General features: G+C 38.4%; 2 long non-coding RNA genes across 2 annotated transcripts in view; one reads left to right on the plus strand and one right to left on the minus strand.

The window, feature by feature from the left end:
* The first annotated feature begins 4,283 nt into the window (after window positions 1-4,283).
* Window positions 4,284-23,350, plus strand: part of LOC131993655 (uncharacterized) — a 38,992-nt gene continuing 19,925 nt past the window's right edge. The window contains exons 1-3 of the long non-coding RNA XR_009396338.1: window positions 4,284-4,424; window positions 7,099-7,226; window positions 11,554-11,668. This is a non-coding gene — a long non-coding RNA (uncharacterized LOC131993655). The remainder of the gene's footprint in view (window positions 4,425-7,098; window positions 7,227-11,553; window positions 11,669-23,350) is intronic.
* Window positions 11,736-12,633, minus strand: LOC131993656 (uncharacterized). Its single transcript, XR_009396339.1, has 2 exons — window positions 12,571-12,633; window positions 11,736-11,902 (listed from the first exon to the last, which is right to left on the minus strand). It is a non-coding gene; the product is annotated as an uncharacterized LOC131993656 (long non-coding RNA).

The raw sequence follows: 23,350 nt of genomic DNA on the forward strand, positions 1-23,350 counted from the left end.
TGTTTTCATATAGACTATAGTTATTTTAAACAGCGTTTTAGCAGAATTGGAACTAGAGTAGGAAAATCTGAATCAAGAAAATGTAAACCGTATCCAACCGTACCAGATGGTCCATATTTTTATGTTCATGGTAGTCGGGAAGGAGACGCTACTTACAGGATGTGGACACTCTATCAAAGTGTGTTAACCTAACCCCAACACACATCAAAAACAACAGCAGGAGAGTGGGGTAATAATTTATGGACGAGGGTGTGCGACCACCCAAAGATTGGGGCCCCCTCACAGCTGCTTACCATGATCACATAGGGGAACGCACATAAATACACACTCTTATGGATACAAGTGCATATCTTTATGCACATACATACTGTATAAACAAATATGCACCTGCTCTAAGTGACATGCACATGAAACTATTTTTATATTGTAATTCAGCTATACGTGGCACAACTGAAACTGAGTCAAACTTCCTGAGCCACAGCCACCCCTAATGGTTGAAGCAGTAAGTAATTGGATTATTCACAAAAACAAAGTTTTCTTCAATGAAGGTCGATACAATGACACAAAAGCACAAGGCTAAGCCCCTATGAACAGACTAAAAATGTTAATAAGGTAATAAAAAACAACTCAATAATTGTTTTTACAAAAGCTTATTATGACCCATATTTAGGCCCTCTAGAAGCTTCAGTAATTATGGCAAAAGAAGATATAGGGTATAAAGAACAACAATGTCCAAGTAGGATGGAATGAACACTCAGGACTTTGAACCAGAGATCAGTGTTCATGTCCCCAGTGGAACCAAAAGTCAACCATGTTATTTTAAGTTACAGTGATTTACTTCCGTGCATAATTTTGTCACGTTTTACGGCACTTCACTTTAAGTCCGGCAGTTGTTACTTTACACCACAACTATTTTTTTCATATGCCTAACCAAGTAGTTTTGTTGCCTAAACCTAACCAAACAGCAACTGTTTTACATTTGACATATGCTAAAATAGGAAAGTTCCTATGAATGAAATTATAGGGGATCAATGAACAACATATGTTGTTTAATTAGTTATCATTAAGTAGGGCCTATATAACACAGTTCATGGCCTAATGAACCTATTAATGTTATTGAATTGTAAGAAGTAGGAATTTATGTGCTTCAAAACGAAATACAGAAAAGTGAATCTTGTAACATGAAGTATTTTAAGACATGAAGTCTTTATAGAGCTGCTAAACAGTATTTTGGCTGCTTTTTGATGAAAGTGAAAAATCCATTATAACCATATAAAGGACTACCTAATCTAGCATGTCTCTGAGCTTGACAGCTAATAACCAGCTCAAGCTGACTGAGTTGGTATTATATAAGTATTTCAGCTCAAATATTATGGTAGTGTCTGGCACAGACTGGGCTGCTATAAAAAAAAAAAGGGGCATGTTATCCGTTATGAATACTTCTACTTCTACTACTTCTTACGACTCAAAAAGTGTGCTTGAATAGGCTTGTAATCTGTAAGCCTATAACAAGCGAGTTTACACATCAATGTGCTTATGCTCACATTTCACTCTGGCACACACATTAGGTACAACCAGAGGTAAGTTTCTGATCACTGAACCTGCTTTTGGAAAGATAGCTCTGCTGGCCCATGAAAAAAGGCTCATCTCCGTATTGTGGAATCCAATCGCTGCTCCGGTGATAGAATCCTCAGACAGTTCACCTGCTCCTATTCATGCCGGTAGGCTCCTGTAGACGAGGGATCATATCTGCTGGGAGAGGACCGGGGATTAACTTTTTCCAAAAAAGAAAGACAGGGACTGGAAGCTTAGATGACTCTTTTCTTGAAAACCAACTCGTTTTGGCTCCAGGCACCCTTCTCATCCTCTTATCCTCTTCTTCTATATCGCTCCCATCTTCTGTCCCTCAGGACTGCATTGAAGGAGAGAAGTAAAAAAAAAAACCCACATGTAATTGGAGTGATTTTGTGTCAGTGCAGGTGTGTGAGGGAGTACATGTTGCCTGTGTGGTGTGTGTGTGTGTGTGTGTGTGTGTGTGTGTGTGTGTGTTTGGATACATATGTGTGCTGTTGCAATTATGTTCACCAAGATTTTCTTGTGTGTAATGAAGTATAATTAAACGTTTTGCATGGTTGCCATTTATGCATTTACTACACATAAGTGTTGTCTACACTTACACACATGTGTGTAAGTGTATTCATACCAGCACTTGTGTGTCTGTGTTTTCCAGGTCTATGGCTTCTTTGATCCTTTAAAGCTTGGTGAGATAGGACCTGTATTATATGCCGGTGCTGTTTTCTGTGAAAGGTCACTGGGGAGGTGGAGGTGCAGGGAAGGGCAGGCCTGTTGTTCCCTCTGGGCCAGACTTCACTCTATACAGCATGTCTTCTCCTCTTTTACAAATCCACCAAGACTGTAGCGCCTCTACGCCTGAGGTGGCACACCAGGGGAAACGTGTCAGCGCTCTGTAGTGTTGTTGGAACTGGGTTACAAGGTGACGGATCAGAGCAATAGGTTTGTGCGCTGAGGGGTTTGTTTAGCTTTTGAGTTCACCCCTCCTTCCCCCTCTGTGGGTTTCACTGTGTCGCTATCGTTTTACAATATCAGTGGTTCCTGTGTGATTGTTCTTTATTGGCAGGGATGAGTGGCTTTGTGCTACTTTAAATATTCCTTTACAACTGCACCTGCTGGAAAATCAAAACGTCAGTAGAATTGTATTTTCCACTCACTGTTGCGTTTTTTCTCTTTGCTTTCTCTCTCTCTCTCTCTCTTTTTTTTTTTTTTTTTTTTACCATAAAATGGCTTCTGACTGCTTACAAATCTGTGGAATTTTATATTCTCAATGCTTCTTTCCTAAGTAACACATTACCAATAAATTAAAAGCAAGTGAAAACACATTTTCCCACCCATTATGGCATCCATACCATCATAATTAGCATGCACTACAGTCTACCACAGTGTCTTTTTTAATGCCTCAACGAGGGCACCAAAGATGAATAAAAACTCTTTTACTCATGGCCTACATGAAAACATGCTACAAATATAATTTGTCAACAGTGAATCTACACAGTTAATTATTCATTCAACTGTGAAATGATGACAATCCATGCCAACTGTTGTGCTTTGACTCATTTTAAATGTGTTATGGAGGCTCACAGGGTTTACAATGCTAAATAGGTGAAGCACTTGGTATTAGTTTTTGGATCCGTGTGATGGCATTTCAAACACTTGTGTGTGCTTTTAAGTGCATGGACGATAATTAAATGTGTGGAACAATACTTATCACAGTGGTCAATCAATCCAACCACCAGATGCCCTCAGACTTTCCCACTAGTCCCAGTCATCTGACTCCACCTGCACACCTGTTCCTTGTTCACCAATTAGCCCCCCACAGTACTGTACTGTTTTCCAGCCTCTTCTATCTGAACTTTAACATTAACCCATAAGAACCCAGAACCCAGTAATCCTAAAAGGAAAATTATGGGGGATACACCACAGACCAAGTGAACCATGTGGTTCACATAGAACACATTTATGATGTTTTAAAAAAAATAAATTATACCCCTAAATGTCAAAGATCTGTGATGTGACATATGTGTCACATTGGGCATTTATGGTATTTATGTTTATGATATTTCTTATATTAAAATAAATAAACTAGACACATTTTCTGCTTACAGAAACACAAATTTGCCTTTTTCTTTGCATCTCCACAACATTTATCAAAACTGTGACATTAATAGTGCTGTTTAACAACAAATTATTTTTCAGATTTGTTTTTAAGTAACAAAATAATAATAAATTAATAATAAATAAAAACAAATAACAATAATAATAAATAAAAATAATAATAAATTTGCCTTTTTGTTTGCATCTCCATAACATATATCAAAATTGTGACTTTCATTTGTTCAGGAAATATGGTCAGAACAAGTTAAATGCAATACAGGACACCCTATTAACAGATTAGAATTGTTAAATGGGTTTGAACTTAGCCTCGGAACAAAAAATAAGCTTTTTGAAATTAGCTACTTTTTCCAGTTTCCAGTTCCAGTTTCCAGTCACACATATTTTGGAGAAGTCACTTCTTGTCAAAGTCACATGACCACCACACCAGGGTGTTGCACCAGGGTGTTGAGTATGTGTCGTTTAGGGATTTAATGAGTTAAGGTGAAGCATAAAGCTGAATATGGGAGATTCTAGAAGATTTAAAGTGTTTGTTACATGGGTGTCACCACGGGTTCTTATGGGTTAACCTGAGTCTGTATCCATATCCCTACTCTCTGGAGTTTTGTCTCAAAGCCTTATTTTACCATCAAAATCACTGAAATGTTCCAGTCACCTGGTTGTGTGCATATGAGAGCTTTTCCACGCTGCACCTGGAGACACACAGGACTTTAACACTACTGCACTGAACAAAACCAGTAAGTAATGTTTTGTGGAAAAAAAATGTCTGTTTAAATGTAGCTAAACTTAAAAAAAGCTAAATTGTTCATACTTATTTTGAGGGTAACCTACCCTAACAAATATTTTGCTTAAAAGCATCTTAAAAAGTATCTTTAGCTTAAAGCTATCTCTACAGAAACTAGATGGCATAGTTAGCCGAGTTAGCATTAGCCACTTCACACTAACTACTGCTATTAGTATTAGTTTTCAAGCCATGCTAATAAATGTTAGTATAAGAGCAGCTAAAAGCTAACATTAGCTTCTTTATAACTGTTAGGCATTTAGTTAAGTATTTTTTTTAGCATAACTTAATATCATGTTGAACCAGTGACCTGCAACAATTGGTTACCTTGATAACTGTGCTCTTTTAACCACCTTATTTTTGGGGGGCACTCCTGTTTAAATTATTTTATGTGTAAATTTGGTTAGCATTAGTATCAGGAAGGTAGTCTCAGTGGCTTAACATGGCTTCAATTCAGCCTACTAAAAGCAGGACAACCCAATAAATCCATATCAGTTATAGTCAATATCAGTCAGACAGCCTGAGGTAAAATGACTGTCTGGTGGCTCTGAATAGAGCACAGATAAAGACCTAGTTCCCCGTCAGAAAGACCTGTCTGATGTCTAGGTAAAGCTGTGAAAAGAGCAAGCAGCTCTTTGCCTCCTCTCATAGAGGAATCTTAGAAGCGTGAGCCACACTGGAGGCTATTGTTTTGGCCTGTTATTGTGGAGCGCTTAGTACCTTCTGCTTACTCATCTCAGACTCTTAACCTGTATTGTTTTAGTGATGACTGGCTCAGATCCAGCAGACCCTTTCCTCTTATTGAATTTCATCCAGAAGTGATATCATAACACCGACTGCTACCTGGGGGGCTCACATGAACCCATTCAGTCGTGATTCCCTGACTCACACATTTTCTTTCTGTCTGTGTCTCCGTTTAACTTCTACTCTCTTCTCCTGGCTGTCTCTCTCTGGATTACAACAGCCTTTCCAAAGGCCTGTCCAGGTATCCTACCATGTATTCAGGCAAAAATTACAACATTTTTTGGAAACATACCATTCCTACCTCACACTATTAGTATTGCTGCTTGTCCAGATTAAAAACACACTTCCCAAAACAGGGGTATGTCTATTATTTCCATTTTATTAAGATTTCAATGTACAATATGAAAATGTTTTAGATACGCTTATTTCCAAAGCTGCTAGCTGCTACTTGAAGTTTATTTTTCTATTAATAAATGTTAATTTTTAAACAAAAAAACACAAACTAAGTGTATGTACAGTAAACTGTTAACCGTTGCGCATGTATGTTCAGCAATAATTCTAGTTTAATTTTAGTTTGCAAAAATAAAATTTTATGAATTGTGTTACTTTAAGCTCAGTGTATGTATATATAAGTGTATGAACTATGAGCATGCATTCTTGTGTATTTTCCCACACACTAAATGTGATTAATCTCAATATAATTACAAAGTTTAAAGCACAGCTTATCTTCACCCTTCTCTTTCACTCATCATATATAGGAGGGAGTTTATTTTCTCTCCGCTGCACTCCGATTAGCACTCATTTATCCGCGGTGAAGAGAGATTGTGGCTGTGTTAAGGAGTGTAATATTTCGGCCTCTTTGACCTCTAACTGATTCCAGCAAACACTGGTGGATCGTGTGTCCCGACAGTCCAATGGCAGACGGAAAATGCATGTTACCAACATGAAAACATGGGTGACCAACGCCATGTGCTTTTTTATGAATGTATGGGTTTGTAGGTATGCCTTGAAATATGAGTGTTTGTGCCAGAACGCATAGATACATATTTGTGTGTGTATAGCTTTATGGGTTGGCACGTTGTGAGTTTTCTGTCACAACTTTGTAAAACTTCCATATTTTCTTCATCAAAGGTCATGAACAGTATGTTTACCATTTAACAATTTGTTTTCAATGTTTTGACATGCAGAACTATCCGCCATAAGTTACAACATAAAAGAGAGACTTGGAGTTAAACGTGGCTTGACTTGAGTATGTGTTTTTGAAAATGAATATAAGGGTTCACTAATGTACTCCGATTCCAGCTGTTATGTGATAGCTACTATTTTTGCATGCTTGAACATCAATGAGCCCATAACAAAATAGTGATATCTTGGTTTATTGAGTGTACCCAAAGTGGATAGTGGTGACTTATAAATAAAACAAAAAAAGCTTTCTCAGATGCTTCCTGCCACAAAGAGTATGATGCATCTCTCTTTTTCATACTATTCTGTTTGTTGTTGGAGAGCAAGAACAGCTGTTGATAAAGCCAATTAATATTCCTGAGGAAGCTTTGAATTATAACAAAATAAAAGTTGTATTACGTGATATTCAAGAACCCTGTTTCTGTCACAAAACACATGTTAGTGTTGTAATCATAAAGAGATTTCCAAAGAAACTAGAAGAGCAGTTTTTAACAACAGTCTTGCTCATTTACAGTCATTATACAAAATGAATGTCTCTTTCTATCTCTACCCAACAAGTGAAAGATCTGCAAGAAAGCATCTGAGGATTCTTTCCTGCTCATGTGTTCCTGTTTGCATGCTTAGGAGTGAATCTTGGAAGTCTTTACTCATACTTACCACGTCTGACTGAAATCTATCTTCTCCCCTGTCCTGCCTCTTCACAGAAAGCTGTCATCTGCCTCTTTGATGCTAACTAATTGCAGACCATAACCCTCCCAAATATCAGACCCCAAGCCTTGGATTTCACCCCGTAAGGTCTCCTTGTTTACCATGTCACACTTGTTTCTGCTGGGTAAGCACACACAGCACACTGACACTTCTCATGTATCTTTCAGACATGAATGTTGGTTTGTATTCTCTCGATTAACAAACATTCCCTTACACTGAGGTTTCATCATCTATGCTTGGACAACCGTTATTAAGTAATGATGAATGCAAGGAAACCACCAAAATAATTCTTCTTCCTCTCAGTTTAATGGCAGGAAAATGATTGAATGTGCATGATATTGGAGTTGCAATAATTATAGTTGTTACATCAGATATAGTTGCTGTGGAAGCTGCTTCCTGCTGCCAAATAAGCATTGATTGCAAGAACTGCAAGAGCAACGGCATGGGCACAGCTTTGTAGATGGATCGCTTAAATCCAACAGAAAATCTGTCACAAGAAGTTATTTTAAATCAGAAATTACAAATTCTATAATTTAACATATTTAAGACTACATGCATTTTGTCCCAACCACCTGCTGCAAGTTTATCACTTCCTTGGACAGCTCTGCAGCTCTCTTAAATAGCTCACTTTTACACATATAGGCCAGAATTATGTGCCAAGTAGGGCTGATTTCTACTCTATGATGTTTGATATGGGCCAAATATAGAATGTGATATAGAATTATGCATTAAATTTGACTTAATTACATGCTTGTGATAAATTAATCTGAATTAATCCATCTATATTTGCCTTAAGAAGCAAATATTCAAATGGATTTTGGTAGATAAGTTAATTAATGATTATAATCTTTAAATTTCAACATTTATTTTATATCCGCAAAAATTCGGAACATTTTTGTTCACTGGTCACATGCAATAATGGCCATAATAATATGACGTTAACCCCCTGCCTTTTAATGCCAAAAGTGGAGGCCTGTTTGAGTGTGGCTTGTCGAGACTGGTTGCACAAGTGTTTTCCGTTAAGGTGACATTTTGACTTGAAGCACTCCAAAAGTACAAAGATTACTTATAGCAGGAATTGCATCTAAATATCAGCAGTTTATCTGTGTGTCTTTTAAATTCAGATTTTTCATTATTGGGCCAAGCAAGCCTCCATCATGTTTACAAAACTACTGTGGAAAAGGGAAAGGGATGTTTTGAGATAGCCATAATTACTGGAGGAGAAGAAGATTAGCCATTTTCATACTGTTTGTCTGTGATATATTCTAATCAGGCAGTGTTTGATGGTGTGCACACATATCATTATTATGCATATGTATGAGTTCAGTCGTTAAATATTCATCAGAGAGCGTCATTGTTTTTGGAGGACTACATATGGGGTAATTAGAGCAATAGTTTATATCTACATAAACAACTGCCTTCTGGTGCAGAGGGACTCGACTTTAATGTCAAACAGGCAGGGACACAAGCATTGTGTGTGTGTGTGTGTGTGTGTGTGTGTGTGTGTGTGTGTGTGTGTGTGTTTCTGCATGCTTGTCAGTTAATGTCAGATGAATGTATGTGTTGTATGCATGCACAGTATGTGTGTGTGTGTTTGTAATGTGAAACAGGCAGTGTCAGTGTAAGCATTTACATGTGTGTGTGCATGTGTGTTTCTTTATGTGTGTGTGAGAGAGAGTGCCATGCTAAATGTGAAACAGACAGTGGCAATGCCTCAGTGGCACAGAGGGAAAGGCGTGACCATCTAAACTGCCCCCCAGAGAACCAGAGAATCCATCCTGAGCTACAACACTCTCTCTCTCTCTCTTTCTCTCTCTCTCTCTCTCTCTCTCTCTGTGTGTCTGTGTCTGTGTGTGTGAATGCAGCTGCAGGAAAATGTGAAAGGTCATGTGATACATTAGTGTCAGCATGACACCAGTTGGACACTTAACTCAGAAAAGCACTGAATAATTGGATTTTCTTACAATAACAATCATAAGGTATCATCATCATGATCACTTAAAAAAAAAGGAAATTGTATTTTGTCCAAGATGTTCAAACAAAGCCGGTAATACAGCAATTTAAAGTTAGATTTATATCCAATGGCAGTGTTCATGTATATGTAGCATGGGTGTGATGGTGGATTGATATATATATGATTGTAATGCCAGCGATGAGGGTCCTCACCTCACCTTAGTAACACTTAAATTTGGCTTCTTTCAACTACCACAAATCTTTCCCAAATCTTTAAACAAAAAAAGTTCTGTAACAGCTACCAAATGGACCTTGTGATCAAATTGCTTTCTTATCAGCTTTGAGTCGACATGGATGAAAATACCTTAAATGTGCTCAATAAAATGGAGATTTGAACATTTATAGTTCCAGAACAACTTAATTTGATTGTAGAGATCACACTATGAGATTAAAAGCTCAGACATGTGGTGACCTTGTGGTGAAATCGGCACAACATTACAATATAGTTTTAGTTGCCCAATCTAAACTATAAATACAGAGTCAGAAATGTCCATTGTAGGAAAAAATAATTGAAGATCTTGTACATTAAATATTTGATAATCTGTGATTTTGGAGCATCGTCCAAAGGGGATCTATTGATCTGTCTGGTGTGAAGTTAAAGAGGACATTGTTTTTTGATTCTGAGGGGCAAACACCAGAACCTGTTGTGTACTATTTATGTTTTTGGTTGCACAAGGTCTGTCTATCCTGTCTGCAAACCACAACAACCGACCCACCCACCCTCCAACTGGCCTGCGGCAGAGTTTAGATGGCTGATGAAGTGATGTTTGTGTCTGTGGTGGTGAAGGTCAGCTCTCCCTGGTGTGTGTTGTCATTCACTTGCTCTTGCACAGATTTTCTTGTGTTGTGTGTTAGGGACAAAAGAGTGGCCTAAAAGCTCTATGTGTGTATTATATTAGTAAAGTACACGTTTTTATTTCCACGTATGGTTACATTTGTTTGTGAATGTTTGGGAGAGGAGGTTTTTTATTTCGCTTGTAGATTGTGTTTGTTGATTGATGTTTTGCTATGCATGCATTCTGTTGACTTGCTTTATGCAATTCTGCAAAAACACTGGTGTTTGTATGTTGTGTGAGAGTGTGTGTATGAGAGAGAGTGTACAGTATGTGTTTGTGTGTCCTATGAATGCATTGACATTTACCTTTGCCATCACATCATCAAACACCTCCCAAAGTCTTTTTCATCAGTTCCCACTGCACTCCATGAAACAAAGTACAAAACTACCTCTCTCAGCTTCTCTCAGGAAAACCCCACCACAGCAACATTGTCTGTGTAACTCACTGACAATTCAAGGCTTTCCAGACATGGATACACTAAAGGCAGAGAGGGTGTGTGTGTGTGTGTGTGTGTGTCTTTGCATCATTAATCTTTGGCACGTACTTTGTTTATGGGCAGCAACTTGACCACTACAAATTAGATTAAAACTGGGAAAGTGAGCAGAAGAGAGAGAAGTGGGGGAATTGTAGCAGTTCGGGCAATAAATCAGAGTAAAAGTGGAGTTTCCATTTTGCCGTAAAAGTCGACAGCGCTGTGGTCTTGGGGTGAATGCTTGCAGTTCATCTATTTTATTATGTTATGGCATTCTCTTTCTTAGTCTTTCACACCCTGCCGCTCCGCACACTTTATGCTCTTTATGTTCCCTCCATTATTTAATTTGCCACCTGCCTTCTCTTCCACTTCCCCATTATTCCTGCGCTGTCCTTCTGACTTTCTTATACTTGCCAACTGCACTACACAGAAACAAACACAGCGATGGCATGTAATGGCATGTTTAAACCTTTGTCTTTAATATTACTGTGAAATCAAATCACTCTGTGTAACGCAGCATGATCTCTTTTGAGATCCCAGTTTGGTTTTACTGGACATTTATTGTCTCATCTCCTGTCGGCAGCTACTTCTTGCAAAAAAAAGCTGTGATGAACTTACTGCAGACTACCTGTCTGATACCAAATGACAGATGGACAGATTAAACATACGGCTGGTGAATATGGCCGAGAAATAACAGCTAAAGATGCAAATACTTTTCACAAACCCTAACATATGTTGTTGTGTATCTATGATGATTTTCTTATATTTTCGTGTTGTTCAAAAAGCAATTATTTCAGCTATAAGCATCAATATCACTTGGATATATTGGTATGTTTACTGTCATTGACCAACCATTCGTGGGACTGCTGCAATGACAGTTATACTAATATAAAACTGGCAGGAGTTACATCTAGTTCAGTATTAATTAGGAATATTAGTTTCCAAAACTTGCAAGGCCATTCTGACATTTGCTCTATTTCATTTCCATGAATTATACTAATGCTAAAAACTAACAATGAGTTATTATGTAAAATTAAATTGGTGAGGACAATGGAGTTTATATTCCATCTTTAAAGCTGCTCATCCTGTCTCTTCAACTGCTTCACTCTCCCTCTGTCCCATCCTACTAGGCCAGTAGCAGGTGAGCAGAAGCTTCCTCTCCAAAGAGCCCCAGGCAGACCTGCCTTGCCCATAGCCAGACCAGAGCGAGCCCCCGGCCAGATGCACACACAGTGGAAAAAAAAGGTGAGTGATCCTCGGCCTGGAAATGTGAAGTGAGATGGAGAAAGCTAATCTGAGAAAAACAGGCTCACCTTTTTAGGAGATATTTATTTGAATATAGCAAAGGAGAATTGTTAATTGTTTAATATGCAGTGAACTCTTGAAGTCAATTCAAATCAGCTGATGAATTTGCATAGTTCAGTTTCTTTCTTTCTTTCTTCCACATGAGACGGCTTACTCTGCTTATCGGTCAGATATCTGAGGAGGGAGCAAGAAAAGTAAATGTTGCACGTTATTATGAATCCCTCCTGCTTTCTTAGCAAGGCCCACCGTATGTAGCATTCAAGCACTATGAATGGCCAGAACATGATTTGTTCAGGTTCAGCTTTTTCAGTTTTTATATACCTGTATGTAAAAAGTACATATAGGTTCTGCAGGTGTGTCTCCTATGGTATCCCTGATTTGAAAGACTTTTACATGTCTTTGCATAAGAAAGTATTAATGGAGCCTTGATTATAAAAGGTCTCCCTTCTGGGTTTCTAGAAAAAACTAAAATTGGTTTTCAAAATCACAGACTAATTTAGAAAATGTGCGAAGCAGGATGTAAAATAGTTTGTAGTATTCTTCACTAAAACTCATACCTTTATTGTGGATTTTCCTGTCTGAAACATACCTATTAGAAATTTCAGAAATTGCACAACAAAAGGATATTGTATTTTCATACAGCTCATGTGGACATGTGTGGGTGGTTTAAGAATAATTGTATTTATTCAGTGCCATTAAAAACAGTAAAAAACAAAAGTGAATAAAACCCAGAAGATAAAATGACCCTGTGGCAATTATGCGCTTGAATAAATGTAAACACAAATATTACAGTGTTGATGCACTCGCTGTCACCCTGCGCGCACACACACACACACACACACCTCCATCGTTACTGAGAGGATCCAAATGGAGAGTTTTCATGCCAGAGGAAACACTAGCCCTCACCAGCTGGCCACCCCGCCACCAATCAGGTCATCTGCCTTTACACACACACAGACACACAAACACTTACATGTAAATCTATGCACTGCAAACACACCCATACATGCACACTTGCTCACACCCTCAGGCATACACATGCATGAGCATACAGCAAGCAGGCATACACACAGTGTACATTAGTAACACTGCACATAGAGAAACACAGCGTACATACCTTCATACCTACACTTACTTCACTACACCTGTGCGGACATTCATGAATTCACATCAGGATAATGTGCTGTTTGAGCAGCAGTAGTGAAATGAGTGTGTTACTGTAGTGCTCTCTTTCTGGGAGTCTAAAGGCCACCAGGGACCTCAGTATGGCTAAATGGCTGCTAGTAACAACTAGCACACTGTCAGCATGCAAACCTTAGGGACCTCATTATTTATAATAACACTGCATTGTAAATATATGAGGTATAAATAGGGACTTAGTTCTTGTTTAGTTTCTCCACCCTGGTACTGAAAATTCAATTCAATAAAACATGCAGCTCTGTGGCTTTTTAACATTTTCCAGCATTAACAACATTATTATGAGTTACTTCTGATCATTTAACAGTAATATTATGAAGACTAATGCACTGCTAAACTGTAGAAATAGCCATTTAAGATGCTTTTTTTTACTGGTGGTTTTGACATTTTTATTTGTGCTGTGGACAGCAGTGGACTGGTTTAAAATGGGATGCCATATCATTGGAATCTGTGATTTAAGATTAAACATTATAGCAGTGATGTAATGTTTGACGCAACTTTTAAATATGCTTTTTTTAATCTCAACCAGTCCTCCAACCCCAATCCTTCGCTCTAATACCACGCACCACAGAGTTTCCTAAATTATTGCCCCTATTGGTGGCGGATGATAAACACATCCTCATATCTGAATGTAACAGTCAGTTTTAAACACGTTGTGAAACAGTAGCATTTTGGTTAGAATGAGGCACCAAAACTACTTGGTTAGGTTTTGGGTTAAAATAAGTATAATAAAATAAGTTATGTAATTTATGTACGCAAGTTAATCCAAGTTATGTATGTGACATACATTCAGCCATAATGACACTTTTGGATTCTAATCATTTATGTAAATGTCAGGTTTTAGCCTTAATTATCAGAAACCAAGATCCATCATTCGACACAAACAATCAGCCACAATATACTCCTGAAAGAAATCTCTGGCACTGTAGTGGGAGTAGAGAAGAGTGGGAACATATAATTCACAGCAAGAGCTAAACAAAAAGCAATGTGTCTTTGCTTCTGACCATGAAGGCACTCCTGTTTCTCTCTGACTGCTTGTTTCTGTCTGCCTCTCGAATGTTGTACTTCAGATTTAGAATTACTTAAAATGCCAAATACAATAAAAAATACAGGAACCTCCCTCAATGACACAGTTCCACAGACACACACATGGTACAAGCTCACATACTGTATGAAGTTTCACTTTGGTGAACTGCACCATAAATTTTACTGACCGCTTTTCTCTTCATCCTGAAACACTGTTTTGACTATGCAAAACAATGGGTGAAATTTAAGCACCACATAAGTCACATAAAACCAAAGAGCTGGTTTCGCGGCATTACTTTTCCCTCTATTTTAGTTCCAAGTCTGACCAGAGTTCTGGGTCTGATTTCAATCTCCAGATACCATTGCAATGGCCAGGACTTTCAGTTTCGGGGGGAAAAAACTAAATACTGTACAAAAAACATTGCAACACGTAATCAGATATGCCATATGACATTTTCTTCCCCCAAACTCAAAGTGCACTCTCACACACACATGCATGCGTACGGATGCAGACACAAAGTACGCTCCAGTACTCTCACATAAAGTGCACACAAACAGACATGTACGTGCACGATAACACACAACAGCGTACACTGTCTGCCTGCGCACCAGAAAGTCAGAGCCCTTTTCCGCAGACAATCCTTCACTGTTTCCTCCAGTCTCCTAATTGGCTTTACCCAGACCCAGCCCACAGACCTGAGTCAGAAACAATTAAAAACTCCATTTATATTCCTGCAGTGAGCACATGGGCTCCCACGGCGTGTGACTACACACATCAGCCCTCATCATCTGTGTGTGATTTTAAACTTCAGGCCGTTTTCCATATTTATTTGAACGTGGCGCGACTTGAAAGCTTTGCGAACTGAACAGCGAAAAGTGCTTTTTGATCATACAAATAATCTGTAGCTCGTCCAGCGTTGCCTTTTAAATAAATATCTGATTCAGAAAATATTAGCTTTCCGAGGAACCTGTTTATTGTTTGAGTTTTCTGAGGCTTAAATTGACTAGAAAAACACTTTTTCTTTTACATCGGCATCAGTGTTTCAAAAGCCTGGGATTTCAAAAGGGGGCCTGACAGAGGTAATAACCATGTTTGACAAATAAACAATCCCGTCTCCGTCCTCCATCCTACTGAATTGGCCCAACCCTGCACACGACTAGAGCTTTCCAGACAGGTAATTACCTTTGGCCCTAACAGCCATTTTTAGAACGCACCACAAATGTATAAAGAGACCACATACCAAGGAAAGAAGAAGAAATATGTGAACTGAGCAAATCTCAGTTTTACCCATGAAACCAAATCCAGCATGTAGACACAGATTTTTATCAGAGTCCATTTGGTTTCTATTTGTAATGTGGGCAGCAGTGGACTGATTTAATGAAAGGAGTGGATCTAAAATAGGATGCGACATCGTTTGAATCAGAGATTTAAGATTAATCTGTCAGCGTTGTAGCAGCGATGACAATCTGAGACTCTGGTGTACCTTTTGCTTCCAGTGTTGTCACTTTGTCAAATGCATTTTGATGCACAGGCGGACTGAAGTGATCTCGCTGATAGAAAAGAAGGAAGTGATACCTGATCATAGTGCATGTCAAAACTATCCTCAACATCACTGAATAGAAGTGAGCATTCACCTGATGACATTAATTGCATTGGACTCCTCTTACGGCATTTTTCCCCCTAGTGTAATTCTCCTTGAAGTTACTTACTGTTAACTTCAATAAGACTGTCTGTATGAAACAAACCCTACTAACTTCCAATACAGTTCTATTATTTTTTCCTTCATAAGGCTTGGACAAAGAGCACAAATGACACAAAAAGTAAAGAAATTAACATGGACAGAGCTAAAAAGAAGTTGGTGTGTGTGTGTGTGTGTGTGTGTGTGTGTGTGTATAATATATGAGGTGTTTGTGGAGATGAGACTTGCGTGCCAGGGGCCACAGCAGGTGCAGTGCGTCTCTGGAGTGCCATGTCCTAGTATGTGTTGGGTGGGTATCCTTCCTTCTCATCATCTCAGCTTTCTCCACCTCTTCTCTCTGTCGATATAAATAAATACAGACCACTCACCACAAAGCAGCAGGGGTCCTCTGGAGCAAAGGAGACACATTTTGGGCGATAGCGAGCGGCTTAAGGAGAGTCATTCTGAGATTCTCTGTGGTTATCTGAGGACACTTGAACACAGCAAGTTATTTTGATGAGACATTTTAAACTGTTTAAGGAAGTTGGATGGCGTTTTTAGTGATAATGAAATGAAAGTACTTATCTATTACTTTCATATTTGAGCTCATTTTCTATTGCTGTTTTAAATACCCGGTAAGTGGGTAAAGCAATGCACTTCTGTAGAGGGGGGCGGGAGAAAAACGTATTTTAGCTACTTAAAAAAAAAAGTTGGTTTAAGTGTAATTTATATTTAGAATACTTTCACTGCTTTACCTTGCCTTCAAACACCCATGTTTAAGTTTTCGTGAGGGGAACTGAAGCCATAATCTATCCTCTCTTAAAAGCAACCAGACTCCGTTATAAAAACAGTAATTTTATCTTGCTGAGCTAAAGTTGCTGTTCCACTGCTGCCTCGATCGTTTTGTTTGTTTATTTGTGTTCTTGTGTGACTTTGGTGAATACATACGAAAACACCAAAAACAATTAGACAAACAAACTGAATCTGATAGAGGCAGCAGTAGACCAGCAGCTCCTTTGTTCTCTGAGGGGGAAATTACAGATTTTGTCACAGGAGTCTGGTGGCGTAAAGGTTTACAGTTGGCAACAGGTCAAACATGCAGGTCAAAAAAACAAACAAACATGAACTAGCTGGCAACAGTTAATCCAAGCAGATTTCAGGCAAACAGGAATGGTTGTTAGCTAGCCTCTATAAATACAAGAACTGATTGGGGATTAGGAGCAGCTGGCAGGCAGGTGAGTCAGTCAGGTGTTCTGAACAGGAAGCAGTGAAGGAGGTCAATAGGCAGGTGAGGAAAGTGCAGAACATTGTAAAAAAAAACACTGAGGCAGGAGAGATTTGAGGTTGCATGTTGAAAGGTGTTAAGCTAAATAAGGAGATGATACAGGGGAAACTAAAGCAGGTATTTGATTATTAAATGTAAGTGTATTTGTTTGTGTTGAGTATGTTGAGGAGAGCAGGAGGTGTTGACCAGTTAAAGCCCTACTTTCATGGTCACTGAAGGAATGTACTGAGCTATCAATCTATGTAAAGTGGAACAAGATCCTGTTTTGCATGGCAACTTTTCTTAATGGAGCAGAAGTGAATGGGATGCTTGTATTTTGTGTGCGAGAAACAGAGTGTTGCATCAAGGGCCTTAAGTCCAAATGAATGTTCCAGAGTTGGCCTATATCGAGCAGTTACTTTGTCACAATAACTACATTTAACTTCTTTTCCTTGTCTTTTGGTGTCATGCATCTGTTTTTGTGAAGCCATTCTTTGCACATTTCTTCTCTCGGCCTCCATGACGGTTCCAGATGTGGCTGTTTGGTTGAACAATTGCAGCATAGCAATACTAGGAAGAGGAAACACTTTGTCTTATTAAATGTTAGATCACTGATTTCAATTAGCTGCACTGAGTCATGCACTTTTCTGTGTGATGAGAAATGATTCCTTCAAAGATATGAAGACATATTTTATTCTGCTCCACCCTTCTCCACCCCAGCAGCTCCTCTTGGCCTGTGGGAGTCATGTTATGAACTGTTGGAGACTAGCAAAATCCCCTTCCTCCAGTCTTCCATCCCACATATCTCCCGCCATCTCCTGTCCACTCCTCTTCCTCCCCCATCATCCACCCTCCTTTCGTCTCCTCCAGTAATGGACTACATGTCTCCACTCAGCCTTTTCCTGTCCTCTGTGAATCATAGGGCTGAAGCCAAGGGTGGACCTCAGAGGTGGGTGGGAACTCCGGCGAACTGAGGGGAAACTCCAGATATTGGGTTACTGTGTTCTTAGCTCCAGATATGATGTAGTGGCTGTGAGAAGGGCTGCATAGTGGGGCCTTTCAGTGTCCTGCACATCCATCGCAGGGTGAGGTTGATGTGGAAATATGGGATGAATCTGTGGTGAGAGGGTGATGCTGGAACGACTCAGCAGGGAGATAATAGCACTAATACTATATATCTTGTACAATGTGAAGTGTTATAAAGTACATTTATGTGCATAACCTTTTGTAAAGAATGACCTCATTTTGCAGTACAAGTACAAAAATCACTTTTACCAAGGCTTAAAATCCATCATGATTTGCCTTCTGCACTCAAAAAGAAAATGTTTTGATGTTTATTTACAGCTGAAAATATATATGATTTAAATTAGTTTAAACTGTGGATACCTTCTAGGACTATTAACACAAAAATAAGAATATAACAAACCTAACTAGCACATGGTTAATAAGAAAAACCTTCTTGAAACACCACAGAGGACAATGCTGAATACTGTAATAGCATCCATAATAAGAAATGAATTCTTGTGTGACTGTTTGGAAATCGAGCATGACTGTGATATAATTCACAGCTCCTTGTCATGTCAGATGCTAATTATTAGCTTTGTCTGTGTGCTGTTAGTTGTGTCTGCAGCGGCTGCCTGTGGTTGTCTGGAGCAGCAGGACTTTGTTGGCTTTGTTACGTCTTTGGCTGCGATTCCTGCACATGTCAAACCCCAAAGCTGGATGCTGCAGTAAATTTGTTGGGCGGCGGTAAAATACTGTTACGGCAGAGTCAGGACAGCGCTGAAAGCTAGCATAGCTGTAGTTCATCGACTAACATCGAAACTCCCCCTTTTTTCATCCCTGTAAATCAGACTAGTCAGGGGCTTAAGTGCCTGACACAGCCAAGGGACACAGCAGTCAGACACTGCTCAGGAGGTGGAGGTGGAGGTGGAGGGGGAGGTTGGTGAGGGAGCAGAGAAGACAGACAGAGTTGTTCCATTGCACAAAATAACCTGAGCGTGCTCTGGGGGATAGTGCAACATGAAAACTTTTTAGTTTTCCATTGGAATACTAGGCTATTTTTGTGTGAATGTCATCAACACAGTGACAGCATAGCATAACCTTAAAGAGAGGGCCAATAACACAACTATAGTTTATATTCCAAAGTAAAAGATTAGATTATTAGTTTGATAACTTTGATAAGTGAGGGACAAGTAATATTGTGACTTATTTAAAATGAACATTACTTCTTTTTGCTCCATGTTGAATATGGATTATGTTTGCCAATGTTTATATTGTAAATTGTAGTAAAAGCAGTAGTTTTTCTGTAATTCTGCTGAAAAACCCAAAGCATTACCCCTGTTAAAATCCATCCACCTGTCCTTAGCTGCTACTTTTCAGTTCTTATCAAAGGCTGTGCAGCAGATATGTTAATGTAAATACTTACTGCAAATACATAAATGTATTCTTCATTATCTGGCACTCTTTAGATATACATTATGGGGGCATGAAGTCAACCAGAGATGATGTTGGTAAAATAAAAATAAAAGTGTTTAAACAGTTTTGTCTTCTTCAAACGTTGAAAGGAGATCTGGGTTTGAAGCATGGACCTTTTGGCAGCTCACAGTCATAAACAGCAGAAGAGTTTCTTTCTGTCAGCGTACTATATATTTCAAGGTAAAAGAAAGCCAAAATAATGACTCTAATATCATTGTTAATGTGCTGCAGATGATGCACCGGGTCAAAATGACACAGACATCCGCTAGCCTAAGCTTGAGTTATAACTTTGGACACTGATCCAAGCTTTTCATCAGTATAATGATTATGAAATTATTTTCTCTTCAGACAGAGAGAGGACACACTAATGTGCATTGCAGTGTGATGAATGCAACATGATGGGTTAAGGTCACCAAGCAGTGCCAAATAGCCAAACTGCCATTTTTACATAATTTGTCTTTTATTATTTTCATGTAGATAAGAATGATTCAAAAGGTGTTATCAAGGGTCTCCATTACACTTCTTTGAATACTTTTATATTATCCCGTATTTTGTAACCCAGATCATGCTCTTCTTAATTGCTGCAGCAGACATGCCAACACCATGACTTACACCTCTTATACCAAGACCCATCCTGCAGCTAACATGCTCCGTTTTAATTGGCCGCCTGTGTGAGGAGTGATATTTGATTCCACATCAGTTTGCCTCGCACTCATCCACCTCTTTAGAGGTTGTCCGTTCTCCTGCATGAAATTAATGATCACCACGTTCCCCCCCAACTTCAAATGGACAGAAAGCGTCTGAAGTGCCAAAATCTCTGAAACACAGGGTCCTTAATGAGCTCAGAGTTGCCGTTTTCACCTGACTCCCCACTAGTTATTACCTGTGGAACATGTGAAATAATTAGCCGACTTTCACCTTCTTTTCATCAAAGAGGTACGGGAGGTTGCATCATGTGATTGTGCCCTGCAGACAGAATGAACCTCTGGTAAACCTGCACCTCTCTCTAAAGATGATGGAGTCTGGTAAAGAACATACTGTATGAGCAGTGGCTGTCATTACATAATACAGTACATTATCACTACAAGGGGGTTCTTTAAATGCTGCATTGTGTGGTTTCATTAGTCAGACATTTTTAATGCATAAAAATTATGAAAGGATTATACTTACAATACTGTACTTATACGCACAATACTGTCCTGCTGTATAAACGCAATGTCTATATTTGATGCTCTTTTTGTATTATTATATTATCATATGTTTGTATGACGGCAAATTACCTTTACAGGATACATTTTAGGGTAAATATCTAAAATGTAAGATAACTAAAATAAAAAGGACAATCAACTAAATATAAATAAGAAATTATAATTACAAATGAAATACAAAAGTATACAATAAACTTACAAAAATATTTTGTGGTGGTGTTGGCTATAAAAATAAATAATAATAATAAATGCTGCAATAATTACTGTACATGTAAAATATTTTACAATTTTACCAGTAAAATTGAGTCAGATAAAGCCACCCTACAGTACATACATGATTGAATATAAAATATTTTTTAGGACTTTTATTAATTTTAATACATAAATTCTTCATCCCTTAAATGTAGATTATTTTTTCAGATTTTATTCATGCAGTAGAGCAGCACACAAGGGAGCAGAAAACAAGAAACAGCAAAGAAATAAAGTGGAGGCACTCGCACAGCATGCACTCTACATAAATACAACATTTAAGAGATCATCAGACTAAAACCAAAAGCTTTTTCAGTAACTATGGACGGCTGTAAAGTGGGTGGTAATGAATTGTGTTTTCCAACTTTACTTTCTTTTGCAAAGGCATGCGGCACCTTTTACGAGGCAAACACTCACTTTCCCCCCGTCATTTCCCAGATTAACTGGCCTGCATGTTTAAAAGTCTTGGCTTGATGTCAGTGACTCTGTAAAATAAATGAAATCAACTAAATTGAGTTGGATTTGCAACATCTGTCCTCTACAAAACGGACAAATAAAAACTCAGTTGGCGTAAATTTGCATTTCAACAAATAATTTCTGCGCACTCTTTTAGATTAAAAGTGTGTATGCTGCAAATGAAAGCAATGCATTTCAATTTTAAGCAGCTAATGCTCTTATTAAGACTGACCTACAGTGTGTGTAGAAGACCTGGATTTCTAGTTTTTATATTTGCAAAACAGAAATAACAGTCATCTCTTCAATCTCATGAATTTTAAACATCCACAAAAAAGCCAGTTTATTACCCTAGTTCAGGTTTGGTATTCCCCTTCGACCACCATGGCCTTCATACAGTTTTATTGTGAGGAATGGACAGTGCGTGAAGCCCTGATGTTTCCTATGTGCCGCGACCGGTTAAACAGACAGATGTGCAGCTGTAGTAAATGAGGTGTTGAAAGAAAAACCCTTCATGTCCCTCTCTTCTCCACTTTCCACCACCTGACATATTAGATCCTCCTTCACTTTCCTCCCCCTTCTTTACACTTGATGTTCTTGCTGTCTTGCTCGATTTTAAATACCTTTTCTCCTTATTGTTTGTACACATGGGAAGCAATTTGGTATATGTGTTTGTTGGTGAAGTTCGGTCGAGTTAGTGGTCTAATACATAAGTCATTCACAGACACTAGTTTATTTCGGGTCGCAAAATACATCTTTAAAACTTCTATATACAGTACTGTGCAAAAGTTTGTGTGAAAAATGCTGTAGAATAAGAATGCTTTCGAAAATAGAAATGTTAATAGTTTCTTTTTATCCATTAACAAAATGCAAAGTCAGTGAACAGGAGAAAGATCTAAATCAAATCAATATTTGGTGTGACCAAACCAGCATCAATTCTTCTAGGAATTTTTTTCACACCTGCCAAAGACCTTTGCACGAGACTGTATATGTTTTTTTCTTGGTACAGTGATTGTCTCTCCTTTCCACTTGTTATGTGTTTTATGGGAGAACCATGAATGGATGTTTATTCCTTTGTATCAGTCTATTACGCAACATGAAATATGTAAATGTGAACTCTCTTTATATATTCCTAATATGGGAAGTCCACAGTTTGCTCCGCAGAAATGTCTTTATATAGAAGAAACTTGTTATTTTTTCTTTTCTGTGGCTCCTGTAAAGACTTTCGGATATGCTTTAAACCTGCTTTTTCTCATCAAGTCTCTCTTTACGAGCCAACAGTGTACTTAAGACCCCCAAGCTTTAATATAAAGAGGATGAATGTTTCCAATGTTCTGGCGTGAGTGTGAATACTTTTTGATTGAAACAAGGTGGCATGTACTTGATTTAACCCCCTGAAAGGCGTGTCAGTTCAAATTCTCTCCTAATTTGACTAATCAGAGTCTGGCCTGTCACAATGACCTCCAAAGCCAGAGCGGCCTGAAAAATATGTGCCTTGACCGGCCTAATGACATTTTACACGTAATAAACTTACTCTTGGACACCATTTACCACTACAGGGAGCCGGTCTGAGAATTTGACACGACTTTTACAAGACCCAGGGTAGTTGGCTTTCTCTAAAGTGCTTTAGCCTGGGGTGAAAATTATAGTTAAGGTGGTGATTAAACCTTTGTGCATGTGAATTGTCAATGCAGCATGTGTGGCTGATGGGCAGTTACTGATGAAGAAACAAGGTATTTATATGAAACTGGAAGAAGTTTTATAGATTGTAGATTCACCCAACTTTTGCGTCTTGATACATTGTACATACACAGAGAGATGCACAGCAAGTATTACTTCTTATTTATTTATAATAAAATCTCTTAGAATTTTTTTTTTTTACAAAAACCCCACATAAAGCATGAGGGAAATACAGGTGTTGTTCAATGAAATGGGAAATTGCACTACTGAAAGTTAATGCAAGATAACATGACTAAATTAAATCCTTTTTTTTATTATTATTATTATTTTTTTACAAACGTATCCTTACCTACACCCCTACACCCCCTGGTGCATTCATCTAAAAGAC

Source organism: Centropristis striata, chromosome 20, assembly GCF_030273125.1.
Source record: "Centropristis striata isolate RG_2023a ecotype Rhode Island chromosome 20, C.striata_1.0, whole genome shotgun sequence".
NCBI lineage: Eukaryota > Metazoa > Chordata > Actinopteri > Perciformes > Serranidae > Centropristis > Centropristis striata.